Source organism: Rhinatrema bivittatum, chromosome 7 (genome assembly GCF_901001135.1).
Source record: "Rhinatrema bivittatum chromosome 7, aRhiBiv1.1, whole genome shotgun sequence".
Taxonomy (NCBI): Eukaryota; Metazoa; Chordata; class Amphibia; order Gymnophiona; family Rhinatrematidae; genus Rhinatrema; species Rhinatrema bivittatum.
The window spans coordinates 80,465,643-80,484,070 of NC_042621.1; positions in this window are offsets into that span (position 1 = coordinate 80,465,643).

The window sequence follows — 18,428 nt, forward strand, 5'->3', positions numbered from 1 at the left end:
TAATGCTTCCGCCAACCCTGCAGAAACTAGCATGCAAGGGGAAGACTCATCCAGGAAATTGGGCCCTCGCCAACTCGCAAGGGCATCAGCATCTGATCATGTCCCCACCACAAAGGATGCGTTCACAGGGCACCAGCAGGAAAATAAAGGGAAATGTTAGTGATTTTGTTAACCTGCCAATTCAATTACAATTTTTTTAATTTACTATTGCAGCTTTAAAAATTCCAGCAAGTATTCTCTTTCTCAACGTTTGCTATATTGTGTTTTAATTATTAGCAATATTGTACAATATGTACGCTTATTTCTTGACTGAGGTCATGTGTGCTTATATTTTTTCCCATTTCATTATTTCTTACTTTAATAAATCTACATTTTAAAAGACAATTGTGCCACATTTGTTTCTGCATATCCTACTGTTTGCCCATGACAGTTCTTGAATGTGCTTATTATTTCTCGTAGAGCTCTTATCATTATTTCTATGAAATTTAAATCATGCTGATCCAACTCTTTTGAGCTACAGTCAGTTTTATCAACCACAAGAGAGGTGGGATTTCAAAGAAATCTAAAATCACATTGGGTACACTCATTCAGGGAGCTGAGCAATAAAAAGCTGGAATTAGCCTCTCTTGAGAAAACTAGAGACTTCCTGAAAACAAAGCTACAAATAATTAAGAAACAGTTAATGATATCGCCTCTGTCGCCAGTTTCTTTCAGTAGTACATTCACACTACATGCTTGAATTCATATTTTTAACATGTAGATGGATTTACTAAGCTTTGAAAAGGCAGTATCATGAGTTAAACAGTATGCAACATGCATTAAATGTATTTATTGCAATACATTGCCATATTGCGGCACTGTTGCACAATATCGCATGACATTGCACAATAGAACAGAAAAATTCCTCCCTCTATGGAAATAAGCTGCTTTGCATGCATAGAATTGCCTAATACTTTTCTATTTCTAATGCTTTTTTATTGGTTACACTGTAAAGCTCTGTTGCTGAATTTATGTTACATATAAACCGATATGATGTCCAAAAATGAATGTCGGTATAGAAAAACCTTAAATAAATAAATAAATAAATAATGCATGCAAAGCAGCTTTGCTTAGACTAACTTATGAAAATTATTTTATCATATTTGAGGGAGGTATAGTTATTTTCCTGAGGGCTGCTAATGTAGGAACCCAATAGCCCCAGAGGGACTATTGCAATCCAGCAAAAAATCACCACGAGTGTCATTAGAGACCTGTGCCCACCCCACCTCCTGTTGCCTTCCAAGGCAACTCTGGTCCCCCCTGTAATAAATAAAAAATGAGTCCCTTCTACACCCTCTCCCTTAAACCAAAGAAATGCTCCTTAGCCAAAATATTCCCCCTCCAGGCCCATCCCTTCCCCTTCCCGCTTTTCCAAAGATAGTTAAATCCCTGGGGTCAAGTGGCTCCCCCCAAACCACAAATCCCAAGCACCAAATAATGACTCTGCTGGTTTGGATGGGGGGGGGGGGGGCAGGTACCTCTAAAATAAATCTTTGATAGCCAGCGGGGGCCTAGAGCACCTCCTAGCAACAGGACCATTAATGACATTTTTCAAAATGGCGCGAGCCTTACCGTCTTCCATCTTGTGACAGGGCAAGGTCCAGAGATAAGAAAAGTGGCATGAACAGGCTTGGAGCTAATGGCCAGCCTAGGCATTAGCCCACTGGCTATCAAATACTCATTGTAGAGATATGGAGGGATTTGGGGAGTGGAGGTTAGGGTGTGCCTGCTTCTCCAAGACCACCAGCATCATTTTTTGGGGGTTGGGGGGTTCGGGTTTTGGGGGGGGGGGGGGGCTCACCAGACTCCCATGGATTTTACTTTCTTTGGAAGGGGGGGAAGGGATGGGCCTGGGGGGGGAATCATTTGGCTGAGGGGCTAATTTGGGGGTTTAAGGGGAGGGGGTTGGTAGGGAGCAAGTCATTGTCATACGATCGGCCACATTATTTATTTATTTTTTTTTTTTTTGGGGGGGGCAGAGCCACTTCAGAAGGCAACAGGGGGGGGGGGGGGTCTCCAATTACCCCCGGGGTGAGCTGTATTTTTTTAGGGGTGTGCAAAATTTGTCTCCCCATGATAAACTATTGTAGCTTAGTAAATCTCTCTAATGCAAATACAAGTGAAATGATTAAACTCATTCAATTATTATTCACATGAAAATCCAGCTGTTTAGTGAGATCACTTTTCCCACAGTATTCGGGCTATTAAAAATGCTAATGGTTACATTATACCATTATTTTAGTAACTATGCAGCGCTGTCTCTGTAGTTTTAATTATCTTGATCTACAGGAAGAAAAAAAGCTGCTCTTCTGCCAGAGACCAAAATGAAAGTCCCACATGGTGATGGCTAAGATGTTTGCTTTAGCTTGTTAAGATTTCCTGTTAAAACTGAATTGGAGAATTCTTAAAATAAAATGAACATTTGCATCTGATTTGCTATGCTTGCAGTGTTAAAGGTTGAACTAGGTAAAGACATGGCAAATTAATTCATACAGCAAAACAACTAAGAAGTTAGTTTGAGAACAAGAAAGTAATGGAAGAGACATAGGGCATTAATCTTTTTTTTAATCAGCATTTACTTAAAATTCATAACATTATATAACCCCTTTTTTAGGATCTTTCCTGTGGAAAAGGGGCGTAGCTTCGGGCACTGCTGAGGCCTGACAAACTTAGTGCAGTTCTGGTGGTTCTTTTAAATGGGGAGGAAGCATCCTATGGTCCCAAAGGATCAAGCTCATGGTCAGTCAGAAACTGTTTTGCACACACACATACACACACACACACACACACACACACTGATTTTGTTGTTCACATTAAGGTGGGGGGGGGGAGGGGGAAATGCATATTGAAGCAAAATGTAAAAATGATAGGAGTTAACAAAAATACTCTTCCAGAATTACAGTTTCTCAAAAAATGCATAATCCAGCACAAAAACACAAAACAGATCAGGAATGCAAATTCAAGCATCCATTCAGCCTCGCTTGCCTCCATGACTTTCCTGGAATTAGATATGGAATCCTCTGTTGCTATTAGGGATATACCTGCTCAATATTTTAATTTAAGTTGCTTTTTTCATTTGGGGAGGGAGGTTTATTTAATGTTTTTTCAGCTCTCTTCTTTTACTGAACAAAGAACTATTAACTCCCCCCCCTCGCTCAAAAAAACAAAACAAAACAAAAACAGAATTAAAATAGGCCTCCCTGAGGCCTTAGAGCACCTTCTGTCCCCCAAGAAAGACAGCTGTGGCCTTCACAGCCCTCTCTGAGCCACCCTCCCTGTGCGCTCTCAGAAGAAGACTTAGGGCCCGTACCTACCTAGCTGGGCTTAGCTTAGCCCAGCTGGGGCCTCCCTGGACCCCTCCAACCTCCCACCCACCCTCTTGGAAAAATTGCTAGGGGTGTCGAGGTCCATGGCTCCCACTTACTGACTTGTTATGTCACTTCAACGCCAGCTTCAGGTGTGGTCAATGTCATTATGATGTACAGCTGTACAAACATACCCCCAAATTTTAGAATATTTTTATTCAGAACCCATTGTTGGTTCGTTCTAATTGAAACGAAGCTAAAATGGCTATGTTTATTGCATTTTTGTATTTATTTTTAATAAAAGCACTGTCCTGCCCCCACTTCATCACATTCCTTTGATTGTGTGCTGCAGAGTCTGCTGCTTTTATGGTTCCCCAGGCTCTGCATTGCCCACCTCCTTCAGTGGTGAGGGGACACAAAGTGATCATGCTGTTCTTCCAGGACTTTAAAAAAGAAAAAAGGTTTTCTTAATTATATTAATTGAAATTTCAATAAAGAGAGAAAAAAAGAGAAAAAAATGAAGCCTTGGCCATGGGAATAGCCATAGGACCAAAAGTAGCACAGCTCCAGATTCCTGCTTTCCCACATGGAGCCAATGCAGCCAGGGTTCAAGCAAGAGTGATGGGCACCATTGGTGACCCTTACAGCCTTGTACCCCCCAGCCCCTCCCTCCCCACACACAATTCAAAATTATGCATTTATGACAACAGATTTTACATTAAAAAAAAGGATATTCAGTCTTATTAGGTTAAAATATCACTTATACATATATATATATTATATTTACATGCACTGCTGTGGTGTCAGTCAGAAAACCCTGCACAAAATTAAAAGACACTAGGATTCCATATTGCATTAGGCCTATTGTAACACATGTTGGGTGTGGGCTCAACTCTTGGCAAACTTTGAGAAAACTGAATTACCATTACTATATATAGTAAACCTCCCATACCTCAACAGCACTAAATGCCAGCACTCAAACAATGGCATCCCTGCCTATATAAAGGCAACACTGCAAATATTACACCAGACCCTAAAACACCAATACACCTCTTATTAGGACAACAGAACGATCCAGGCTGCTATAGATCCCTTCACAGAAACCCCAAGCTAGCAGAAAATCTCACCTTGGTCACATTTGTAGAACACAGATAGACTCTCACCAACTACAGAATGAAGAGGCCATATTGTATAAAAAGAAATGTGCAGATAAAAACTGAACTGGAAATAGCAACAAGCCAGAACCTATATGCTGTGCAAAAAACAGCAGACACATTAGACAACACCTGATAATTAAAACCAATAAAAATCCCCCACTTTATGTACTTGGGAACTTTTAGTTTCAAATCATTCTGAGATTATTGTGGATTAATGGGGGTGAGGTGCACAAACTTTCTCCTCCCTCACATATACTCTCTGACACACATACTCGCACACTCTCTGACACTCACATGCTCTTTCATGATCCTTGAGATACACACACGCTCCCTCACGGTCTCTGATGTAAACACACTCTAACACATACACACGCATGCCCCCTCGTGCACTGACACATACACACACTCCCTTACACAGACTGACACACACACACACACACACACACACACATGCATGCCTCCTCGTGCACTGACACATACACACACTCCCTCACACAGACTGACACACACATGCTTCCTCGCACATGCTGAAACTGACACACATGATCCCTCGCATGCACTGATGCTGACACACATAATCTCTTGCACATGCTCCCTCGAACATGCAGACACATACACACATGTTCCTTTGCACACAGGGCCTGATTTAAGATTATGATATCCATAGGCAGAAGACCAAGGGAAGGAGATTTTGCCCCCATAAATCAGACAGCAGCAGAAGGTATATCACGTCATGGGCACCTTCAGAATTTGGTGCCCAAGGTACATGCATATGTTACCTATGACTAAATCCAGCCCTGCTTGCACATGCTCACACACACACTCCCATCCACATGCTGTCACACACACACACACACACACACACACACACGTACATATACACACTCACACATGCTGACATACACACACACACACACACACACGCTTCCTCGTACACGCTGATGCTGAAACACGCGTGCTCCTGTGCAGACGCTGACACACACACAAACTTACATTGCTCCCTCATTCACATTTGTATGCTTGCTCACACAGCTCACTAACACACTCACTCACTTTTCTCCCCTGCTGCCTTTAAATATATATAAAAACATTTTACTTACATTGGTGGTCAAGGGGGAATCTAGGCAGGGCTACCTGTAGATGGTCATGCTATTGGAAGAGGTGGGCAGGAAGGTCTCGATGCAGGGTGGAAGTTGGGGAATGGTTAAGTTTTGCTGCAGCCCTAACATAAGGAGGGGCTAGCAGGCTGGTGGCAGAGATGAAGGAGAGGCCTCTCGCAGCAGACATAAACAGTAGGGATGTGAATCGTGTCCTCGATCGTCTTAACGATCGATTTCGGCTGGGAGGGGGAGGGAATCGTATTGTTGCCGTTTGGGGGGGTAAAATATCGTGAAAAATCGTTAAAAAATCGTTAAAAAATCGAAAAAATCGAAAAAACCGGCACATTAAAACCCCCTAAAACCCACCCCCGACCCTTTAAATTAAATCCCCCACCCCCCAAATAACTTAAATAACCTGCGGGTCCAGCAGCGGTCCGGAACGGCAGCGGTCCGGAACGGGCTCCTGCTCCTGAATCTTGTCGTCTTCAGCCGGCGCCATTTTCCAAAATGGCGCCGAAAAATGGCGGCGGCCATAGACGAAAAAGATTGGACGGCAGGAGGTCCTTCCGGACCCCCGCTGGACTTTTGGCAAGTCTCGTGGGGGTCAGGAGGCCCCCCACAAGCTGGCCAAAAGTTCCTGGAGGTCCAGCGGGGGTCAGGGAGCGATTTCCCGCCGCGAATCATTTTCGTACGGAAAATGGCGCCGGCCATACGCGTATGGCCGGCGCCATTTTCCGTACGGAAAATGGCGCCGGCAGGAGATCGACTGCAGGAGGTCGTTCAGCGAGGCGCCGGAACCCTCGCTGAACGACCTCCTGCAGTCGATCTCCTGCCGGCGCCATTTTCCGTACGAAAACGATTCGCGGCGGGAAATCGCTCCCTGACCCCCGCTGGACCTCCAGGAACTTTTGGCCAGCTTGTGGGGGGCCTCCTGACCCCCACGAGACTTGCCAAAAGTCCAGCGGGGGTCCGGAAGGACCTCCTGCCGTCCAATCTTTTTCGTCTATGGCCGCCGCCATTTTTCGGCGCCATTTTGGAAAATGGCGCCGGCTGAAGACGACAAGATTCAGGAGCAGGAGCCCGTTCCGGATCGCTGCCGTTCCGGACCGCCGCTGGACCCGCAGGTTATTTAAGTTATTGGGGGGGGGGGTTCGGGAGGGTGGGGGATTTAATTTAAAGGGTCGGGGGTGGGTTTTAGGGGGTTTTAGTGTGCCGGCTCACGATTCTAACGATTTATAACGATAAATCATTAGAATCTGTATTGTATTGTGTTCCATAACGGTTTAAGACGATATTAAAATTATCGGACGATAATTTTAATCGTCCTAAAACGATTCACATCCCTAATAAACAGAGGAAGGGCTGGTGTGAAGAGAGATGGCGGAAGCCATATTGCATGGGCAATGCTGCGGGGGAAAAAAAAGGCAGATCTATGTAACTGCAGGGGAAAAAAACAGATGTGCAGGTCCATGGAGCTGCGGTTGCAGCTGCACAGAAAGCAAAAATATAGAACTGAGCGGAGAGCCTCGGAGGAGGCTCCTGTTCTACCAGAACAGCTGCTGTAAGGCCTGGTAATGATTGCATCAGCTCCATAGGCATGAGGCCGCTGCAATCAACACCATGGTCAGGACATGACTGTCCCGACCAGCCCGCCGGGGCAAGCCCAAAGCCCCAGTAGGTTATACAATTGTTAATTTTCAATACACTACTAGAGATTTTAGAATAGGACCTGTGCAGGGATTTTAGAATAGGGGGTATATGATCATATTTCTTTGTCTTCACTATCATGTGGGCTGCAGCATTCTTTGTAAGATGCTGGCTTTGGTTTAGGGTTTTGGGGATTCTAGTATAGATGGCATTGCAGTATAGGTGCAAAATTATCAAGGCTTGGATAGGGGTAGCAAAGGCATTGTCATCCAAGAAGGGTTGTAAATGGTGGCGTTAGCAGAGATAGAAAAAAGTAGTTTTCAATACTATTTGAATCTGTTCTTTATAACAGGGCTTCCCAAATCTGTTCTGGGAACTTCACAGCCAGATGGGTTTTTAGGATATCCACAATGAATATGCATGAGATAAATTTGCATATCACGGAGACTCAGTATATGCAAATTTATATCATGCACATTCATTGTGAATATCTTGAAAATCTGACTGGCTGTGGGGTCCCCAGGACAAGTTTGGAAAACCCTGCTTTAGATGTAAGTTGATGGTGAGAGCTAGAACCTTGTGGTACCCCTTAGGAGAGAGTTTGAGCTTTAAAGATGACTGTTCCAAAAGTTAGTTTAGACGCATTCAGATAAGAAGAGCATGAACCTGGCCAGGGCCTCGACAGATACTCCCAGATTGCTTAGTCTGGTGATAAGGAGCTTGTGGTCTATAGCATTAAAGGCTGCTGAGAGATCCAGGAGTGGCTGTGATATAGGAGCAGTCAGAAGTCATCTATCTGGCTGATTAGTATGGTTTTAGTGCTGAGGCATTGGAGGAAGCTCAATTGTTAGAGGTCTAGGGCATTGATAGTATGCACATAATCACAGAGTTGTATTAGTAATGCTTTCTCAATGAGTTTGTTTAGTAAAGGAAGACTTGAAACTGGTCAGTATTCATTTGGGTCCTTGGGGTCCAGGTTAGGTTTCATCAAGGTGGGCCTTATTATTATTCTTTATAGACAGTTAGGCAAGTGTATGTCTGCTAAAGATGCATTGATCATGGTTTGGATACGTTAAAATAGTCCAGATTTGACTTATTTGATTACCCAGGATGGACAGGGACTTCATAGGTGGTGACTGTCTTGAAAGTAGAAAGAAGATTGTCAATATCTTCTCACAGTAGACTGAATTTTGCTAGTGAGTGTTGTGCAGAAGACTGCTGTGTTTGTAAGAGGGTTTTTGTTGCTCTGTTGTCTAAGTCAGCCCAGATGCATGCTACCTTATCTATGAATAAATCAGATCAGTTGTTATATATATATCAGATCAGTTGTTTTATATATATATATCAGGGAGGAGGAATAGCCTAGTGGTTAGAGCACTGGACTATAAACCAGGAGACCAAGGTTCAAGTCCCGCTGTCACTCCTTGTGACCTTGGGCAAGTCACTTTACCCTACATTGCCTCAGGTACAAAAAACTTAGATTGTAAGCCCTCTGGGGATAGAGAAATACCTACAGTACCTGAATGTAAACCGGTGTGATATCTCAATTGAGATGAATGTCGGTATATAAAAATAATAAATAAATAATGGGTCTTTGAGGGTTTGGGGGAAGTAGATCCCAGGAGTCTGTTTATGATCCAGAATACCTCTCCAGGAGAGTTCACTATTTGCTTGTTTTTGAAAAGTAGGTTTTCTTTCCTTCATTAATAACTTTATGGTAGATCCTCTGATGTTGCCTACATTTGATCTTGTCCAGATCAGAATTCAATTTGTGCCATTTTCAGCTTTCTGCCCATTCTTTTCAGCACTTTTAGGTCTGATGTGAGCCAAACGGTTGGCTTGCAGTTTTTGATGATGATTTTTCAGGGGCAATCTTATTTATGGCTTTTTTGAGATCTGAGTTCCAACTGTATACTAGAGTGATCATGGATGAAGAAGAGGGGTTATTCCAGAATGGGTGATAGCATATGGAGGAGGGACTCAGGAGCTAGGTGTGAAGTGGGGTGGACAAGTCTTGTGATTTCATCTAGTGTTGCTTTCTGGGGGTGTGAGGTTGGGTATATTTCAAAATGCACCAGGTGATGATCTGTCCAGGAGAATGAGGTCAACATTGATGTATATTCATGATAGATTGCTCCTTTGAGATTTAGTATAGTATCAGTACCAGGTCACATGTGTGATCGGCCAAATGTATTGACCCATTTACTAGTTGGGTTAAGCCTAGGGATTCTATTATGGTCAGGAATTCTCATGGGGGGTCTTCCTGTGGCTTATCTACATCAATATTAAATTCTCCTAGGATTAGCATCCTTGGAAGTACTTGGATAATGTCAGTTATGAGTAACAAGAGGTTTTGCAGGGTATCAGCGGTGGTTGATGGTGAGTGATAGAGCAAGAGAATCCCCCATTTGGGGTGTGTATTGGCTTGGAAGAAGACGGTTTATATCCCTTCTGGTTCTTGTTTGATGGAATTAGTCAGCCCTAAAATGTTCCTGAAGATGGCTGCTACCCGAGCACCTCTTCTTTATTCAAAGAGTGTGGACATAAGTGAAGTTGTGAGGGCAGATTTGGTTGAGTTGGGGGTGTATCAGTATCAAGGTTCAATGTTTCTGTGTGAAAAAGGATGTCCGAGAAGTTATCCGTGAGTAGGAAATGTAGTAGGTCAGTTTTCTTATGGATGGACCAGGCATTAAATTGTGCTGAGGTTGGGTGGGTATACAAGGGATCTGCGGTGATACCTCCTTCTCCATGGTATAGGCTGGTAGTGTGAGGAATATTAGCTATATTCCATGACTGTGGTGAATTGCAATTTTGAGGAGGAAGTAAAGGTATTGTATAGTGTGGTTTGCAGCATATAATGAAGGTAGGATAGTGAGAGGGTCAAAGAAATGTCAGAGGGATTATGTATTGTGCTAATTGTGCTTGAATGCTGGTGTGAGTAGGAAGTGTTAGGAGTTTATGTTTTGCTTAGTTCCTGTGTGGAAGGGTGTTTTGCTGGAGGCAGGGTCTCTAGGCTGTATATAGTGACTCTGGTATGGGGAAAGAGTAAACTGGGTAACAACTTCAGTCTGATTATTTAAAAAATAATCAATTGTTTAGGACAAATAAGAGTCTAGTTATGGACAAGCAAATTGAAATTAAACCATCAGAAATTGGAGGTCCTATGGAAAAAAAATGCATCTATGAAATATTTCCTCACTTCAAATTACATTAGATGGTGCTATTTTAGCTGTGTGTGTTCAGAAGCAAGAATTTTAAGTGTAACTGCAGATCACAAATTAGAATTTCAGTCTCACATTATCTCTGTAATTAGGGTCTTTTCTGTGCAACAGCATATAACTCATAACAGGCTCTTATTTAACTAGAGATGATCTCACAACCGTGACTCATTCATTAACATTTTATCACTAATTTTTTAAATGAATAAAGCATGTGAGCCTTTGCAACTTAGGCAATGTCTGGAACTTTGAGGTCCCTATTCTGTCACTGTAGTGCATAGCAAAGTTAGCCAGATAAACTTATCCGGCTAACTTTGGAAGTATATTCAATAGTGCAGCTGCATATTCTGAATATAGCCAGTTATCCTAAACTTAGCTGGCTAACTTTAGGACATCTTTTTGGCCTGACCAGACCTAGCAGGCTAAGGGGGTCATTTTCTATTGATATCGCACTCGAAAGGGACTTTTCATGAGCGATAGCTTCATAGGGGGCGGAGTCGGGGAGGCATTGACACTGGAAGAGGAGGAGGCGGGGCAGCACCGGGGCAGATGCAGTGGAAACATCACTGGCGGCAAAAAGGTAGGAACCCTTATCGCTGCCAGTAGCGCACCCAACAGCACCACCTTTTACGATGGCGCCATTGGGTGTGAAAGCCGGCCCGCCCCCCATTAGCGCCGGGATTCAGGAAGCCACGGTAGTTTAGAAAATCCGGCCCTAAGTTATCTGGCTAACCTTAAACATCAAAGTTAGACAGCTAACATAGCCAGCTAATTCAACTCTTCCCATTTACGCCCTCGAAACATCCTTAACATAGCTGGCTAAATTCTAGCTGGCTAACTTATTAGCTGCCGGCAAGAATATAGCTGTATTAGTGCCCAAATCTTCATTTAGTTGGATTACTTCAGAATTATCTGGATAAATACTTTTTAATATGGACTTCTTTATGTCCCAAAAACTGTGCTTCAGTCAGCTCAAGAGATGCTGCTTACCATAGCTTCTGTCTCTGATTTTAGAATGGCTGGGACAAGAAATAAGCTTTTTCTCCATTTTTTGGAATGCTATACCAAGGGAATTGAGTTTAGACAATACAGCAAGGCCTGGCTTTTTATTTAGCATTTGAATAATTGCTAGGGATGTGCTGTTGTATTTCATTTCATTTTGTTTAGTGTGTATACATTCTTTTAGTACTCACTAAAAATGAATATGTGAGTGCCTGATCGAATATGCACATACATAACCAAATGTGCATGTAAAATCAATCCATTGTGTACTAATTGGGTTTTTACGCACACTAAAAATGTTATGCTTGGCAGTCAGCGGGCTAGTCTCGTGGACCACCACTCTCACCTCCACTCTAGTCCGGGCAAATGTGCTGCGTTCCGGCACGACCAGGGCCTCCTGCAGTACCACGCTGCTGTTCGAGGCAGGGACAGCGTCACCCAACTCAACTTCAGGCCACCAAGACTCGTGGCTGAGATGCTGCTGCCGGGCCCCAAGACTGTTCGTCCTCCTTAGGTGCCTGTGCATACCCCTGGTCTGAATTTAAAGGGCAATGCACAGCAGAAGTGCGGAGTAAACAGCACACACATGAAAGTCAATGCAGAAAGGAGAATGTGTGGCTAACAAAATTAATAAAGGCACTGTTCAATACATGAATACAACAGTTTTATTTAATTATAAACAACAAAGGAGATTTTTAGATAACAATTCACTTGTTGAACAAGGGGTCCCCTGTTGTTCCTGGTTCCTGTTTTGTCAGTCTGGTCCATGTTCCTGAATTCGTGTCTTCTTCGTGGTCAGTCTTCAGTGTCTCCGCTCCTGTTCGTGCTACTCCTTGACCCTTGACCTCTCCATTCCTCCTGGTTCCTAGGACGGATCTTCGCCTTGACCTCTGCTTGGACACCGACTGAATGATCTCTGCCTGCCATTGACCATTAGACACAGATTCTGATTGACCTCCACCTGCTATTGACCCCTGCCTGGACACTGTCTCCACCTACGTTCTCCCTGCGCTAGACTCTGGCCTGCATCTTTCCCTTCTTGTCAGATCTTCACCACCTCAGAGGCCCGCACCTACGTCCAGCTGTGCTGGGGCACAGGAGGGCTCAATCCAAGGGGAATGTGGGATGGTATTGGTGAAGCTCCAGTTGGGTCTCTCCTTCCTTCAGCTCCGCCAATCAATGGTGGAGACCTGCAGGGCTCCTCTCTGCAGATTGTGCCAACTCTACCTCGGTCCAGGCCCACAACAAAAAATCTTTAGTGCATGCTAAAATGAAATGACTTGAAACAATGCTATGTTGTATTGGTTCCGATATCCTCAATAAATAAGTTTTGGAAAAAAAAAAAACAAAAGAGAGGAAAATGAAACAAAGCTAATGAAAATTCTTCAGCTACAAACCCTGATAATTGCTATTTCCTCGTTGTTAGTTCTTATTCAGTCTGACATTTTATTATTCCTTCCTTCATTTTTTATATTGAAACCTGATTAATTGTAGGTAGTGTCAGTCCTTTTTTTGTGTTTTGTTTTTGATCTGGGAGTTTCCTCCTGCTTCTTTGTACTTCCAGCAAGGTTGGTGTCCGGTGCCATGAGCCTTCATTCATAAGCACCTGGGGATTGTAGTGATGGTCCTGAACCTGATGCCATGTACCAGGACTTCATCTGGAACCTTGCAATAATGGGCCTAGGTAAAAATGTTCCTATAATATGATTTTGCATGCGCTTTTAGGTCCATACTAAATAGGTGTTTGAGAGTGGGTGGAGCTTTGGCGGGATCGAGTTTTATTCACAGTGTTTTCATTTTTCAATGCATGAGTTTAAATCCATATGCATAAAGAGCAGGTGTAACTTTGTATGTGTATGTCGTGAGGATTCCATGCACCAGCTGCAATTTTCAAAGAGAATTTACGCCTTCTATTTGTGTGAGCAGCAAGATGGGGTGCAGTTGGGGGACAATATAACTGCATGCATTTGAAAATTGAATGCATGTGCACTATTTTCCTCTTTCAACCTAAACACATGCACAGGAATGCCATTTTTTTAAATTTGAATTTTCCTTTAAATACAAGGATCAATTGTAGCAGAAAATGAGATATTGTTACTACAAGACTTACATATCACAAGAAACATGCCAAATTATTAAGTACAAACAATAACAGTGTCTCCATATATCATAAGGAAAAAGGGGGAGACTAAGGAACACTATAGAGTGAAAATCAAGGAAAATCTTATTAAAATAGTTGCTTTCTAGATATCCCTTACAAATATTTTATACCAGACTTCCCTCAGAAGGCAAATTAGGAGTATGAGTCCAAAAATACATGTAATTGAGACTGCTCAAAGAACAAATAATTTGAGTTTTGATAATTAATTAAGCATTTACACAGGTATTTCAAACAAAATCTAGCACCAAAGTGATACAGCTTCTGTTTCATTGCAAGAAACTTCTTTCATCGCTCCTGAGTGATTCTTGTTATGTCTGGATACATCCAGATCTTCTGACCATGAAACAGCTGTGCTTGATTTCGAATGAAGAATCTTAATACTGAATTTCTTTCTGGTGGAAATGCAAAAGTTACTAACAAATTCGCTCTCATCTGTATATCCGTTTCATGAGAGAGTTCTAGAATATCTGCAATATTTGAAGAAATATCTTGTAATTGGTCACTAGAAGCTGCATTTAAGGATGACGGCAGGTAATACATTTTTGTAATCGCTGGGACCGCTTCTATAGGAAATTTGAGAATTTGTGCAAGATAAGTTACTGAAGAGGTCCAGAGGAGAAACCAATTTCAAAAAGGGAACGTTCAAGACCCTCAAATTTAAACTTCTTAGTGTGTTTTCTAGGTTTTCCAACTTCTTAAAATAAACAGTGTCCGATTGAACCAGCTGAGCTTGGACCGTTTCCATGGAGGACATTCTTGTGTCTAAATCTCTCAACTTAGTGTCAGGCCAGCAGATAATATTTGGGATTCCATTATCATAGTCTTAATGGTATTTTCTTTCATAACTTATGTTAAGGAATGATTAGCTTTTTCCAAAGAGGTTAATGCATTCCATATTGAATCTAAGGTAATTACCAGTGGTCGAACCAAAGAGGGTCAGAAAATCAAATGTACTTTGGGGTCACCTTCTCCTCCTTCTGAGGGGTTCCCATTGTCCAGCTCATCGCCATGAATTTGCAGATTTTCCAAAGAGCCCGTGGAATCTTTAAAACAGAGATTCTCCAAGGTAGTGTCAAAATGGCGTCCCTTTTCGGGGCAGTAATTTTTTCTTCATTGCATATTACTTTTATCAAGGATGGTAACAGAGATGTTTCCTTGGCCATAGGAGCTGGCATTCACTCACCGCCAATCTCCACAGCGGCCCTATCCTCCAGTGTATGTAGGGGAGATGCAAAGAATAGGTCTATCCGCTCTTGCGGAAGTTCAGGTAGAGGAGAGGAAGTCGAAACATCCCTCAATCTTGCCTTTCTCTTAGTATGCGGCATTACAGAAAGTGGCAAAGAGAAAGAACTGAGATATTCACGGAGAGAGCGTCTCAGCGTGCACTCTAGAGAGTGGCCATCTTGGTCTCCCTCAGGAATGCCATTTTTAATATAGCTAAAAATATTTGCACTACCGAAGCTGGACTTATGTTCAGCCATATTTGGAAGAGGGTAATTTTCAATCAGTCTGATTAATCTGGATAAATACCTTTGAAAATTGTCCACTAAAAGAATGCAAACTGTTTCACAATGCGTTTTTGTTTTGTTTTTTACTGCATTTGGGGGAGACATTTCCAGGGATATAATTTGAATGAGATTGGAAAATAAGATGTATAGCTAGTAGGGGTGTGCCTGGAAAAATTGTCCTTTAGATTTTCATGTTGTTTCTTAAGAATGCATGTTCACTTTTTTAAAGTTCCATATTCTTTTGTTTTTTAAATTTTTTGTTTTAGAAAAATAGTGCATGCTATTTGCAATATGGCCCACATTCAGGTGAATTTTCATCCATGTATAAATGCAACATATTGTTGTAGCAATTTTCAAAAGCCATTTACACTTGTAAAATCTGCTTACACAAGTAAATCCTATGGACAATTTAATGGCATATATTGAAGCAATTTTCAAAAGCCCACTTACACGGGTAAAGTGCATTTACATGCATTAAACCCAATTTTACACATGTAAATACTTTTGAAAACTAGGCCCTATATGCACATAAAGCGCACTGTTTGCAAATAGCACATACTATTTTCCAAAATGAAAAATGAGAAAAAAATCTGAGTGTCAAACCCAGGGAGATCCTTGTCCACTCCCCCACTGCCCCTGAAGGTGTCCACAGTTCCCCCTAAAAGGGTAGTGTTAGCAAAAAACCCTGTTCCTATGTTTCACTGTGAACCCTCAACCCCTTCCTTCTGTTTAAAAATTAGCCCCCCAGCTACCAGCCCCCAATCACCCATCTAAGCACCCGAAATCAAAATCATCCTGGTGGTATAATAAGGGCCTGGGAGCTACCCCTCCATTCCAGGGCCTAGTGACCACCATTCTCAAATATGGGGATGGCTACCCTTTGTCCCTATCATGTGACAGGGGCTACCCAATGACAGTGGTAATATTGTCACATGATAGGGGCAAAGGCGACTGGCACCATTTTACAAAATGGCATTGGCTGACCCTTTGCCCTATAATTTGATGGGGCTACTGCTGCATATTGGATAGCCTCTGTCACAAGATGGGGCAAAGGGCCAATGCCATTTTTGAAAATAGTGGCTGAGAGGACCGGGATCAGAGGGGTGGCTCCTGGGCCCCCACTAATCCACCAGGATAATAGTAAGTTTGGGAGATCAAGAGGGTCAGCTGATGTGGGGGATGGCAATTGGGAGGGGGATTATTTTTTAAGCAAAAGGCAAGCGTTGGGGAAGGAAATGGGAATGTTTTCACTAATCCTAGCTTTTGGGGGAAACTTTGGCTGCCTCAGGGGATGGCGGGAGGGTGGGACAGGATATCCCTGGAGACAATGTGCACTGTTTGCAAATAGTGGACACAAAAAATGATAGAAAATAAAACACAAACTTTTTTTTCTTTCATTTAGTATAGAAAATGATTTGAAACAACAGCACATCCCTAGTAGCTAGTGGTTTTAAATCCACTTGTATTATTTTCCATATAAATGTTACCCACAAAACAAGGAAGTGCAGTGTCCACAGGTACTCTATAGCCATGGCACCTTTGAAAACTAGGTGCAAGTTTGTGGGTATAAAATTTCTGTGGATTTTTCACCATGGCGAGTAGCTGGAAATTTGCCCCTGAAAGAAATATGCATTCCTTTAACATTTCCCCTCAGATGAATGAGCATTATCTATGAGACGGATAGTGTATGTGGTCTGGTAGTGCATAATGAATAGGAAACTGAATATTTTGTTCATTTTTCAGGCCACGAGCCAGCAAATGCTACCAAAAATAGGTGGTAAACAATTACAGACATGCTATTTTCCCATAAGAACTTTGTAGATGTATTTTGAGAGATTTTATACATTTCCTAACAGGGACCAACCTCTAGAGGGAGATTTAGAAAACCATATTTTAGCACGAGGGGTGAAATATCACAGGGGGCATTCCTGCAATATTCCACACCTCCATGAGAAAATAATGCAGCTGTTTCAGTGCGATGGCTTTTTCTCCCTAGGAAAAACCTGTGACTAAAATGTATCATGGCGAAACAGTATAAAATGTTCGATGGCATCCCACTTCATCTGGGTTGGCCATCCTGTTAAAAGGCCACACAACTCAAAAAACACCTAGCCCTTAGCATTCAAAATCCCCCCAGGGGTCTTGTGAGACTCCTGCCCCCTGTAGAGGCAGCAGAGGTCTCACAAGACCCCTGAGGGAGATTTTGAAACTTTGCAGTGAGTTTACTTTTGGGCTTTGCTGCCCGGCAACCCATAGACATTGGAATGCACGTTAGATTCCCAATATCTCCTTGATGAAATAACTACACCTTCTTCAAATGCAATAAAATAACATTTTATTTTTTGTAAGCCAACCGCGTTATCTTATTGGTATTTTATAGCTTATGCATTAGCTTTTTTGCATGCATTAGGCAATTTTATGCATGCAAAGCCATGCAAAGCAACTGTCAATAGGTAGTAGATATTTAGTTAAATAACATGCAATATTGCTGCAATATGGGTATATCACTTGATAAATGATTATTTACGTGCGTTATACTTTTATTACAGTTTAGTAAATCTACCTAATACTCAATGCATTCTAGTTGATTGTAACTTCAGAACACAAGAGACAAGCTCAATTATTTCTATTGCTTTAGCAACTTGTCAAAATACTATGCTTGTGAATAATACTATTTGTGGCCTCACATCTAAGCATTCTTTGCCTAACCAGTCACTAAAACCCACAGCCCAAATACAACTGCATAAAAATGATTCCACTTACAGGATTTGTAGTTCTGATTACCAGTTGAGAAAATAAGAATACAGCTGAAATGAGAGTTAGGGGACAAGATCTATATCTAGGGCTTTGATTTTAGGTGTTTACACATTTTATTTTCCAGCTAATTAAGGGTTCTTTAACGGTACCAAAAATCAGTTTTTATTGATTTTTTCATAGTATTCTTGGGTACTTTTGTTGGGTACCTTTTCTGGTTGAATCAAATACATACTTTTGAGCTGAGGAGTTGCTAACATGGAAAAGAAACAAAAACATAGTGGAGGATCCAGAGTAGGCAGAGGAGGGGTGAGAGAGTATTAGGGGAAGAGGTGTTTTTCGGTCTTTATCCAATAAACAACTATTTAGGTTTTTTTGTATTAGGGATACTCCATCAGGGTTTATCAGTTAAAGCCTAAAATCAGAAGCTCTAACTGTAATATAGTAACACAGAAAGCATTTTTTAAACCTTCCACAGGGCTTGCAGTCCCATGGATTTTTTGTGCACCCAGGGCTGCAAATCCAATTTCAAAGCGA